The sequence below is a fragment of the Notechis scutatus genome, chromosome 2 (assembly GCF_049901735.1).
Source record: "Notechis scutatus isolate UNSWTSFEM ecotype Mainland chromosome 2, rNotScu1.2, whole genome shotgun sequence".
Lineage (NCBI taxonomy): Eukaryota > Metazoa > Chordata > Lepidosauria > Squamata > Elapidae > Notechis > Notechis scutatus.
Window position 1 is genome coordinate 1508993 of NC_142010.1, and position 13573 is coordinate 1522565.

At 40.0% G+C, this 13573-nt stretch overlaps 1 pseudogene; it reads right to left on the reverse strand.

The window, feature by feature from the left end:
• LOC148131618 (vomeronasal type-2 receptor 26-like) overlaps positions 1 to 13308 on the reverse strand; it is a 75296-nt pseudogene extending 61988 nt beyond the window's left edge.
• Between the last annotated feature and the right edge of the window lie 265 nt (positions 13309 to 13573).

Consider the following 13573-nt stretch of genomic DNA (forward strand, 5'->3'; position numbering starts at 1 on the left):
GGTAGTATCAATCAGAGAAAAAGAAAGTCCAAATCTGTTTCTTAAAATCTTATTGCAATATATTTTAGTCTTTCAATCTTTAAGGCATCTCCTCCAACAAAGTCTTAGCATACAAATATTTTTTTTAGTCCTCTCTTTTCCCACTCATCGCTTAAAGCCAGTTTTCACCTAAAAAAATAGATTTCTTAATATTCACTTTTTATTCCGTAGAAAAAAAGGGTAAGCTATCCTTTCAGCACCATTAAACTGCCGCTTTTTTCCTCTTCTCGAAGGTATCATTCAGAAAGTCATACTTTTCAGGAATTTTGTTAAATATGTCTTAGAGTCCTAGGAGCCAAGAAAAACTTTCTCCTTTCAAGCACTTTCTCCACTTCCTCCTGCGCATTCTTACCCGGCTGCCAGCTTCTTTGTGGCGGCCATTACGGACCGCCGCTGCACCGTCCTGGGAAAAGGGGTTCTGCCGGCCGGGAGGGGGTCTGCAAAACCCCAAACCCTTCTCCGGATCCCCCTACCTTCAGCTGCCCCTGCAGGGCAGCCTAGCTCCGTACCCGTCTGGGTCAGAACCCCAAAAACGGCTAGCGTGGCAGGGATCGCGCAGCTTCGCAAATCCCTGCCGCTCGCGAAGCCAACAAACTGGAAGTCCGTATCCTTGTTGTTTTTGAAGCCACTGACCGTACCTTCTTGCCCAGAGAATGTTCCTTCCACACACAGAGAACAGTCGTAGCAGCAAACTGGGGCTCCCTCTCTCACAAGCTTGGCATAACCTGGGGAGCAACTTTCTGTACATCTTGAATAAGGCACCGTCTAAACATAAACCAAAAGATTAATCAGGGCAATATATAAATTAGAGGCAATATATAAAGAGACGTGGTGGGTCACTGGCTAAGACGCTGAGCTTGTCGATCAGAAAGGTTGGCCGTTGGGCAGTTTGAATCCCTAGCACCACGTAATGGAGTGAGCTCCCATTACATGTCTCAGCTTCTGCCAACAAAGCGGTTCAAAAGAACGCCAAAATGCAAGTAGAAAAATAAGGACCACTTTGGTGGGAAGGTGCCAGCATTCTTTGCACCTTCAGCATTTATTCATGCCAGCCATATGGCCACGGAGACGTCTTCTGACAGTGCTGGCTCTTCAGCTTTGAAATGGAGATGAGCACTGCCTCCTAGATCCAGAAACAACTAGCACGTATGTGCAAGAGGAACCTTTAGTTTTCAACATAAACCACAAGATTAGTATGAATTATAAAAGTTTACTGAAATCAACTGGCTTCCAAAAGACAGGAGCACACTGAGCAAAATCTGTCAAGAAATAGTGGCATGACCTTTAATTACTCTACTTGCAAGGGGCAAGTGAAGAGTCATTCTCTTTCCTCTATCAATCTCCATGATACATTCCAAAACAGATTCGTTGCTTTATTCTTCTTTCCAAAGGAAAGAAGTTCCATTGCAAAAGGTGTTACTCCTTAGAGCATGTATGAGAATGCAATAACTTGTATGTATTCTTTTTCCATCTTAGCTTTCTCAGGAAACCTCCAAAATCTAGCTTTCTCTAGAGTCCCTATCTTTCTCTCCTACAACTGATCATTGTATCATCATATGTAAATGGCTTTTTTTAGCTGCCCTCATTTCCCTCACCACATTCTTAATGCTATCTTCCTCTTATGCAATTCAATGGGCTAAACCCTTCCTATTCTGGATTTTCTCCCCAAGAAGCTTTTACAAAAGACAACTCATCATTTCACTGACAACTGATTTTGAACCATCAGAATATTACTAAAGCTGGGAATGTTGGTATGACTGGATAGAACAAAGATATGAAATATATTAGTAAATAATGTTAAGTGTAAAGGAGGCAATAAGCTGTTCTTACTGAATGGTGGCATATGGAAGGGTTTATATCCCTTGCAGTCATCTGGTCGTTAACAGTCTTTTTGAAAGTTGTTTAGGCCCCTTGGAATTTATCTGTGCCCTCAGGGTCACGTGAATAGTGCAAATGGGTGTGGAACCTTCCTGCAATTGCTGAATCTATATCCTGTTGACAACACAGTCTTTTCAGCAGTTCCAAATCCTTCCATCCTTCACCATTCAGTCAGAACAGAAGAAACTTCTTGGATGAGAAGTGAAACATCTTCAAGGGAAAACAAAATCCGGGTGCTTTCTGAAAAAACACCTTTGGCACAACCATGACCTGGATGACTGACATAGACATTCTGGAGTTTCTCTTACTGAAAACAAATTAATTTCATGTACTATAAATTATGGCAACATATTCCAGTTTAATAATGTAGATTGCAAATTCCGCAATACAATGCAGCAGGTTCCAGTGTGTGACAGATTATTGTAAGACCTCTAAAGTAAAATGATATCTAATAAATTAATGAGGCTTTAAGTTCTCTCAGTTGGAAGTTATCTCAATTGGCCTCAATAAGAATTATTTCTGAGCAGAAAATTTACACATATGGAGATAAATAGAAGACCAAATCCAAGCAGCCTCAACTACTTTGTTAAATAAAGTTGGCCATTGGATGGAACTTTGATTGACAGAAATCTTGACTTCTGAAGAGGATTGGCTTTGTACACTCCCAATTTTCACCCCCGCATCTGATTTGTTCCGAACTGATGTCCAGTGCATGATATCAAAGTCACCAACAGGAACTCCATTTTCATCAAAAGAAATCCCATCTGTGGAAATATTCTGATGTTGGAAGTTCCTTAGGAACGTATGGAGCTGCAGAAACATAGAAAGAATATTAATTTGAGCCTTTATTCAATGTTTTTCTTGTTCTTATTCTGGATTGGAGGTACTCTGAATAGTTCAACCTCTTCAAATCATCAAATTTTCAGGCAACACTAAGCTGGCAGGAATAGGCAACATCCCAGAAGACAAGCTGAATATCCAAAACGATCTTTGCAAATTGGATATGGGCCCCTACCTAACAAAATAAAATTCAGCGTAGATGAAACTAAGGATTTCCACTGAGGCAAGAAAAACCAAAAGTACACATTACAGACTATGTGAAATTTGGTTTAATGTCAGTAATTGTGAGAAGGATCTTGGAGTCCTAGTGGACAATCACTTAAATATGAACCAACAATGTGTGGCAGCAGATAAAAATACCAGTGCAATCCTAGGCTGCATTAACAGAGGGATAGAATCAAGATCACAAAAGGTTCTAATATTGTTTTTAAAAGCCTTAGTAAGACCACGTTTAGAATACTGCATCCAGTTCTGCTCATCAACACAATATAAAAAAGGTACTGAAACTCTGGAAAGACTGCAGAGATGAGCAACAAGAAATGATTAGAGGGCTGGAGGATAAAACATACCACAAACCGTTACAGGAATTTGGTATGTCTAATCTAATGAAAAGAAGGAGTGGGGAGACATGATATCACTTTTCTAATATTTGAGGGAGGGGGGTCAAAACATTTCCCAAAGTACCAATAGGCGAGAAAAGAAACAATGGTTGGAGAGAAGCAATCTACAACTAAGAGGAATTTCTGAGCAGTGAGAGCAATCAACCAATGGAATAGCCTTCAAAAGTTGTGAGTGCTCCATCACTGGAGGCTTTCACAAAGAGACCTGGGCAACCATTACTCTGAAATGGTATGGTATAGGGTAAGGGTCTTCAAATTTGGCAAGTTTAAGACTTATGGACTTCAACTCCCAGAATTCCTGAGCTAACATGACTGGAGGAGGAATTCTAGAAGTTGAAGTCCACAAATCTTAAAGCTGCCAAATTTGACGATCCCTGGTAAAGGGTGTCCTGCTCGATTAGTAGGTTGGACTAGGGAACCTGTGAGGTCCTTTCAAATTCTATTATTCTAAGTTTCATGTTCTGTGTTTTGCAGCTTCACCATCACAGGCCATCTGAGACAAGACCATTTGCAGATATGGGGAGACTTGTCATGGGAGAAGATGGAGAATACAATTTTACCATCAGTCCTGGTCAAGATGAAGCTAGCGGAGTTTAACTTTGGGCAAGGAATGTAACAAAAATTGCATAGTGATGTTATCTCTTTCAAAGCGTAGCAATGGAAGCGTATCCATTAGTTCAGGAGATGATTGGACGAACCTTTGATTGTTTATTTATTTATTTATTTATTTATTTATTTATTTATTTATTTATTTATTTATTTGATTTGCCAATTGTTTACAAGATAATAAGTATAAGTGTATACATAGTTGTGAATACATGAAATGGGTACATATAAGAAAAATAAAAGAATAAGAGAAACAATAGGACAGGGACGGTAGGCATGATGGTGCGCTTATGCACGCCCCCTACAGACCTCTTAGGAAAGGGGTGAGGTCAATAGTAGACAGTCTAAGGTTAAAGTTTTTGGGGTTTGGGGAAGAGACTACAGAGTCGGGTAGAGTATTCCAGACATTGACCACTCTATTGCTGAAGTCGTATTTCCTGCAATCAAGTTTGGTGCGGTTTACTTTGAGTTTGTATCTATTGTGTGCTCTTGTGTTGTTATGGTTGAAGCTGAAGTATTCATTGACAGGTAGGACATTGCAATGTATGATTTTATATACCATGCTTAAGTCAGACCGAAGACGGCGTAATTCAAGGTTTTCTAGTTTTAGAATTTCAAGTCTGGTGGCATAAGGTATTCTACAACGAGTAGAAGAGTGGAGAACTCTTCTTGTAAAATATTTCTGGACTTTCTCAATTGTGCTAATATAAGATACGTAATGAGGGTTCCAGACTGATGAACTGTATTCGAGTATTGGTCTAGCAAATGTTTTGTATGCTCTGGTTAGTAGTGTGATATTACCAGAGAAAAAACTACGTAGGATTAGGTTAACAACTCTTAATGCCTTTTTGGCTATGTAGTTGCAGTGGGCTCTAGCACTTAGATCATTAGAGGTGAGTATTCCAAGGTCCTTTATTGTCCCCAGAAGATGCTTTGATTTATACCTTGTTGCTATGTTACAAACTTTTAGGCAGCAAAGTCCAATTTTAATCCAGAACAAAAAAACCCAGCTGAACTCCTTAGCTTGGAGACTAGATGACTTTGTGATCGCAATAAAAGTTTGAGGATTGCTGTACTATTCTGATGCTTGTTTAATTTTGACATTTTGTCAGCATTGAGCTTTTTCTGACACAAAAGCATCCCAAACTAGACAGGTTGTTTAACTCTGGAATATTTTTCTCTATCACCTCTCTCTCTCTAACTCACTGTCAGGGTTCCAAGTAATATGCCTGTAGCAAACAGGACTCTGCGGTAAATAGGTTCCTCAAATATCAGTTTTATTGGATATATCATATAGGCATATGCTGGTGAAAACTGACTTTAAACATTACCATGGTTTTCACTAAATTAAAAATAAAAGTTTTCCTCCTCTTTCCAAACTATCAGTCACATGGTCTAATCAAGGTGTCATCCAGTTGCCTGGTGACTTCACTCATCCTCTCTCTGGCCATCGCTGGGAATGTCCTTGTTTTCCAGGAGACAACAAAACCCCAGCTATCTCGATTCCTGCCTCACTTTCCGTCAGTTCAAGTGTGGCTATACTGAAGCATCAAAATGGCCTCAGTCAGGTGAGCTTCCGGGTTGACACTTACTCTCAAATACCACTAACTGGACAACTGCTCTTTGGAATATCTCACCCTTTTGACATCTAATTTAATATTGAGGAATTGGAAGGGGAGAATCAATGGAACCTCAAAGGAGAATACTCACCTGCCATGGCTGTACAATCTGGGGTGGTTGATGGTATCCAACTTGCATTCTCCTCTTACTCCATTTGGAGGAAGAGGCAGCACTGAGGACTCGTGCCACAATTTGAATTATTCGGGAAATACTGGAGGAATCCTGAGACAGGATTCTTTCAATCACATCATGGGATGGGAATTCCCAATTCTCTTTTTCTCTGCATTTTTTCCAAACTTTCTTTGATAACAGAGGATTTGAATAGGAACATCGGAATGCTTCCTTTCCATACAATACAATCATAAATGTATAAGATTTAAAGTCGTAATACTGAGTCCTTCTCTTTGTCTGGATGAGGAAGGAAAACAAAGCATTTCTATTTTGGAGATCAACCCAAAGATCAAAAGCCCTTAAATTTAAAGCTGTCAAAGTTGTGGCAATCCACACCCTTCCTACCAGGGACGTATTAATCCTATCAATTATTTGTATTGGTGCTGCTAATATTGCTGAGCCCTTATCATCTAGTTGGCACAGTATAGTTTTTATTTGACTCTTGATAAGAGAATAGAACATTCTCCTTTTTTCTTGCATGAGAGTATCTCCAGCATTTGTCTGCATATTTGCTTCTGGGACAGTTCCTGAGAGGACAATGCAAATCCCATTTTTTAAGGCAAGAACTTCCAAGCGTCTTTTGAATTTTTCTCCTCTTTCATTGTCCTGAGAAAGGAGGCCGATCCACGTCCATTGGAACTGCAGGAGCAGCTGGACAATCGCTGAGTAAGGAGGTTCTTGGTTTGGGGTCATCCGATATGAAAAAGTGAAACAATGATTTTGCTCAGCCATCTGGTTGATGACATTGTAGTTGATCTAAGATGAAAGAGAAGGTATTGGCAGTTTTTGCCAGTTTTAACGATGAAAGTCAGATGGTAAATCTAAGGGCCTTCCCCCACTACTGAGAGATGTTTCAAATGGTAACTGCATGAATTTTGCAAGTTCCCTTGATGTTCTGTCCTGTTGTTATGTATGCTCACTTTGAAACCAGATGTCAACTTGTAAAGTATTCCTGGCTTGCTCTCGAATTGCCATAAGAAGGAGTGGGGAGAGATCTGATGGAGCAGTTTTTGTTGCTATGATCAGAAGGACATTCCATGCATACCTTTCTCCATGTTGTGCCTCAAGTTACCAAGCCAGCCGGAGAGGCGTGGCGTGAATTCCACAGCCCGGCGAAAGTTCTTAGTTGGAGAATGTGACTAATGACACACCCTGGGAGGAGGGGGGAAACAGGGTAATAGGTGAACAGTAAATTACATGGGGCAGAGCCGACTGCACTTGGGAAAAGTGCCAACATGTGGCTCCTAATAAATAGTTGGATTTCTTTTGAAACTTGACTTGAGGCTCATGAATTAATCAGAGCATTCGTTGGAACCCTGACACCAGGGAGCTCTGAATTATCTGTGGGTAATGTTCACTGTTGGTCCTCATAGAGCACTCCCTTCTGGTCACGTTATAACTCCGTGGGCCACCCATCCACTCAGCCAATTAGTCAGTCAGAATAGAGCTGGAAAGTCTTCTAGTGAAAACATCTGCTCAAGCAGTAGATCCTACTCCAGGGGTACCAAATTGAAGGGCTGGGGGGTGGATCTGGCCAGTAAGGTGCTTAGAACTGGCCTGTGGGAATGCCCTGGAAATAGCAAAGGTGCCCCTGCCAGCAAAAAATGAAGCTAGAGAGGGCTGTGCATGGCTCTCCCGAGCTTCATTTTCACTGGCAGAGAGTTGCAGGAGGCCATCCGTACCAAAAATGGAGCTCGTGAGCCTGTTTTCGCTGGCAGAGGATTCAGGCCACCACAGGTGCCCCCTGACACAAGTGACATCATGCTGGCCATGCCCATCTTGGTAACACCTCCCCTCAAGGTCAAACACAACCCTGATGTGGGCCTCAATGAACTCGAGTGATACCCCTACCCTAGTCCAACCGCCTGCTCAAACAGGAGACCCAGTACCATTTCAGACAAATGACTGTCCAGTCTCTTCTTTAAAAACCCCAGTGATGAAGCACCCAAAATGTCTGAAGGCATAGCTGTTCCAGTGGTTAATTGTCCTCACTGTCAGGAAGCTTCTCCTTAATTCTATGTTGTTTCCCTCCTTTATTAGTTTCCATCCAATGTTTCTTGTCCTGCCTTCTGGTGCTTTGGAAAATAGATTGACCTCCTCTTTGTGGCAGCCTCTCGATTACTGGAATACTGCTATACACTCGTGGAATATCTTTTTAATATGACAAACATATTAATTTCTCATAGATTATTACTGCTTATTTTATTGTTTTATATGTTGGGCTTGAAATATTGCTTGTTAAATCTCCCTCCTAGCAACTGGTATATAATATTGGTATATTATTTCATTGTCTACATATAGTTGTTTCAAATATTTCTGTATAAACTCTTTAATTGGCTGAATTTATTTCAGACATTGAAAATGCAGAAGGCAGTTTAATAACCTCACTTTAAAAACAAACCCCAAGACAACTGGCATTGTGCCAAGCCCCTGTTCAAAATAAGAATGAATATTATGACATATTTTATTCTGTCTTGTACACTAGAGAAAGTATGTACAAGCTGCTTTATTGAGGAGCCTTCTAGCTATCTTGACCTATTCATTTTTCTTCTTCACTTCTTTTCTTTTGAACTTTTTACTTCTGTCTCAAGTTTACAAAAAATGAGGAATTCCTCACTGTGAGAGTTATTAGGAGTTGGAACAGCCTGTCTCCTGGAGCTCCATTGCTGGATGTTTTCAAGGAAAAATTGGACAGCAATTTGTCTGTAGTGGTCTGACCATTCCTCCTCTATGGAAGGAGTTGGACTTTTTATTCTATGATTCTGTGGGAAAAAAATCTTTTTTCTATTGGTCACTACATTTTCAAAATGTTTAAAACTCACTGATCCAATGCTCATACATTCTATGTCAAAGTCTTGCTTTTCAAAAGTCATCATTTTCAAAATTCCCAATGGTCACATCCAGGCCTTTTCTACTACCAGAGGCCTGTTGGCCACATGGCCCGAAGCCAAAGTCTTTTACCCAGAAGCTGTCAAAAATTGTTTTCCTTAGATTTCACATTCTTATAGCTTCGCCATCATCTGAATAAAACACTTCAGCTTCTCTTCCAGTGGGCCACCCTCTTCTGGAGCTCTGCAGATCTTCAAAAAAATAAGCAATCCATGGGAAATGGGATGTAGGAAGGAAGTGGAGCCAGGAGGCTAACAAAGCAAAGGAGTGCCAGGGCAGGATGTGAAGGCAAAAAGAACAATGGGGTTCCCAAGGGATTATAAGTGAGTATGAGGTATCAGGGGAGACTTTGGGTGGCCTCTTTCAACACTAGGCGTTGCATGGCCTTCCCCACTCTGAGATCCTTCATGTGCATTTAACAACCTGTGCATTTCATTAGCAAATGCATTGGGCAAATCAGGCAGGGATCACGTTTATTTAATGTGATTCAATCAACCGGATCCTCGAGTTACGAATATACACACACAGATATATATACAATGCATATGCATATATATAGATACACACACAAACACACACACACACATATGTGGGGATGCGGTAGCTCAGTGGCTAAAACACTGAGCTTGTTGATAAGCAAGGTCGGCATTCGAATCCCTAGCACCGCATAATGGAGTGAGCTCCTGTTACTTGTCCCAGCTTCTGCCAAGCTAGCAGTTCGAAAGCATGTAAAAATGCAAGCAGAAAAATAGGGACCCTTACGGTGGGAAGCATTCCGTGTGCCTTTGGAGTTTAGTCATACTGTCCACATGACCACGGAGATGTCTTCAGACAGTGCTGGCTCTTCGGCTTTGTAATGGAGATGAGCACCCCCACCTAGAGCCATAAATGACTAGCACGTATGTGCGAGAGGAACCTTTACCTTATATACATATGTATGTATATACACTCTCACACAAACACACTTTATGAATTAAAAAAATTTCAGCTCTTCTAATATTTAATCTCTGACTTTCAATTTATTTGGAGAAATATATACAAGTGCTGCCTTCTAGGCAAATCTGAACAATTTACAACATGGAATTAATTTCATTTGGCTTTATACCTGTGGAATTTTATAGATGCTCAAGACATTGGAAATATGATCAAAGAGTTCAGAATTCATCTTTTCAAGAATAGCCAGCAAGTTCTTTTGTCTTCCACATCTGTAGTTTGGGATATTCTCCTGTCCTGTAGACAGCACATCCAGCATGGCCTCATATGTCATTCTTGCATTGAAAAAGTTCTGATAGATGTTGTAGCCCAGGGTGATGTTGTGTAAGAGCCTTGAATTCTGGTTGACTTCATGAACAGAGAACAAGAAGGGGAGAATGTGGTAGAAGGTGTTCTCACTGCAACGTAAGAAATTTCATCATCTTGTTTTGCTCTATATCAACGATTTATGTGATCAACTTAAAAGCAATTGTGTTCTTTTTGCCAATGACATAAAATTATTCAATTCTACAGATAATTCTGTTGTTGTGCAAAGTGAACAGGACTATGTTACTGAATGGTCACCTATTTAGCAACTTCAAATTTCGATTAATAAATGTTCTATGTTACATATTGGTAAACGTAATTGGTAAATTTCAAGTATACGCTAAGTGGCATTGATCTAGCAGAGGACCCTCACCTTGTTAAAGACCTAGGTGTATGTATCTTTGGCGATTTATTCTCCACTGTAACAGCGTTACTAAAAGAGCATTAAGAGTTGTAAACTTAATTTTGCGAAGCTTTTTTTCTGGAAACATTGTATTGCTAATTAGAGATTACCTATTTGCAAAGCTAATATATCAGTCATATCAATTCACAACAATCCATAAAATGTAATTAAAATCATACGCTTACCCCCAGGCACCAGACTACATATGCTCACAGCTCGCAACCCTTATTCCTAGCCCAAAGCTTGGGGGAAAATCTATATCTTCCCACTCCTCCAGAATTTTAATAAGGGATGCTACCAAGGGTATATTGTGTACGTTGTGATTATATTATATGATTTCTTCCTGTTATACCACCCTGGAGATGACTAACAGCTGAATTCAAGTGCTGGGTTAGTGCGAGGTATTACTGATCTGAAGAGGGATATCTCTTCAACTAGACTTTTTTAGACCTAGAGATTTGCTGCAGAATATTCATGGCTTTTAAGTTATTGTCCTATATTGTACAGTTAACTCCAGTTAATGTGATTCCTCTGTGACTAAACATTAACTTATCACCTAAAGTCTCTCCCCTCCTTGAATTTGGTTTTTAAAAGGTATCCCTTTTATTTGAACCAAAAGGAACAGGGAAGCCACAAAAGTGGCAAAAGTGTTAAAGGGTAGAAAGAAAGAGGGGGCAAGGTGGGAGGAAATATAGAGTAAATGTAAGGAAGGGGAAGAAATAGTTGGGAGAAAACACAAGAGATCTCACTCTGTTCTAAGGTATTCATTCAACCACTTTATTGGCAGTTACTATTTAACTATTGTTAATAAATACTCAACTCAAACAATCTAAGCCCCAGAGCTCACTGTAACAACATTGCCAAAAAGGCATTAAGAGTTGTTAACCTTATTTTGTGAAGCTTCTTCTCTGGTAACATAGAATTGCTAACTAGGGCATACAAAACCTTTCCCAGACCAATTCTTGAATACAGCTCGTCTGCCTGGAACCCACACTGTATATCGGACATGAACACAATTGAGTGGGTTCAGAGAAGTGTACTCCACTCCTCCACTCACAGTAGAATTCCCTATGCCTCCAGGCTTGAAATTTTGGGCTTGGACAATCTGGAACTCTGCTGCTTGCAGTCCGATCTAAGCATAATACACAAAATGGTCTGCTACAATGTCTTGCCTGTCAACAACTTCTTCAGCTCCAACCACAAAAACAAACAGGCAACCAATTCAAACTCAAGGTAAACTGCTTCAAAGTCGATTGCACAAAATACAACTTCAGTGACAGAGTGGTCAAGGTCTGGAATGTCCCACCCGACTCCATTGCTACAGCCTCAATCGATCACAACTTCAATCTAAAACTGTCTAACGTGGACCTCACACCATTCCTAAGAGCCCTTAAAGGGGGCATGCATAAGTGCACCAGCGAGCTTTCCACCCCTGACTTACTGTCCCCATTTATCTGTATTTACTTCCTTTGTTCATGTTTATGTTTATACCTTACTTGTTATCTTGTAGATGTTTGACAAACAAATAAAATAAATAATAAATAAATACAATAAATATGAATAAAAAAGTTACTGACTCCAAGTCCCAAGATAATCATTTTGAAAGCAAGCAGAACCCATCCAGGAAAGATTCATCATGGGACAGTGTTGGCAATGCCTGGTGTTTTCCAGGGTTGAGGCTGACACTTGTGAAAGAACATAAAAGGAACTTTGCAAACTCAGGTTTTACAAAATCATTGTTCCCCAGGAGCCTTCCCTCTAAAACAAGGGTCTTCAAATTTGGCAAGTTTAAGATTTGTGGAATTCAGCTCCCAGAATTCCTGAGCTAACATGACTGGAGGAGGAATTCTGGGAGTTGAAGTCCACAAATCTTAAAGCTGTCAAGTTTGAAGACCCCTGCTCTAAAGCAAATCGGGATGAGCAATAATCACTTGCCTTTTTCAAGGTGAGGAATAGGAGAAATGAAATCATTCTTAGAAAAAACATTGGAGCAGGTAAAATCAATCACCAGAATCCTGGACATGCTGACAGTTACCTTTTTTGTTGGTGGGTTGGAGGCTTTGAGAACGAAAATACACCTGGGATTCCATACATTATTCCAGTAATCCAATAGTCTCCTGGTTTGTAGTAATGGAACCATTCCTTTTCTTCTATTATCACCTTAAATGGACATTTCATCAGCATACTGGCACAGGGAATTTGAGACAGAAGCTGAAGCAGAAAAAGCTGTACATGCAGCAGCAGCAACATTTGACATATCCTGAAAGAGATCCTTCCTACAGTTCTTTCTTCAGCACAGAGCTAAATCTCAGAGATCACAGAAGACCACAATTACAATGAGGAAGATCCAGTTTGCCCCCAGATTTGGAAGTTTTACCTTTAAACTTTTAGACTGCTATAGTATTTGCCCAGCTTTACCTCAACCTCGTCCTTCATCACTGAAAGAGGCTTATCACTGAAATGAGATTATCAGGTGCTGTCTATCCATTGGTTGTCACATTGATTGGCAATTAATTGTGGTGGTGGAAATCCCAAAAGAAAATAAATAATCATGGTTTTAAAAATGAGAAGGGGAATTGGGAACGAACATTGCCACAAAAGTGGGTAGTTGGAGAAAAGAGTTTTTTTTGACTCAGGAGAATAATCCTACTTTGAGAATCAAGAAAGGAACAATCTGGAATCTGCAACTCTTGCACTGCAAAAACATATGGACTACACAACTCAATCAGGGCAAAGCAATAGATGCAATCTACATAGACTTCTGTAAAGCCTTTGATTCAGTGGTACACCACAAACTACTCCTAAAACTAAAATCTTATAGTATCTCTGGACACCTGCATAGATGCATTCTTGTCAAACAGACAACAAATGGTCAAAATTGGGAGCATCCTATCAAATTCTGTACCTGTCAAGAGTGGTGCCTCCGAAGGCAGTTTTCTTCATACTCTACATAGATGACCTCTGTGATCATATTAAGAGCAACTGCATTCTCTCTTTGGCAGAAATCCATTTTGATCAGAATGAATAGTTATTTAAATATTTTTTAAGTCTTTCTGCCAATATTGAAGCAAAAATTTTATAATCTGCATTAAGTAGAGAAATAGGTCTATAGTTCTTAATTTGCAATGGATCAGCCTCCTCTTTTGGAATAAGTGTGCTTCTGACCATTCTTTGGGTATCTTCTTCTTTGACATAACTTCATTCATAA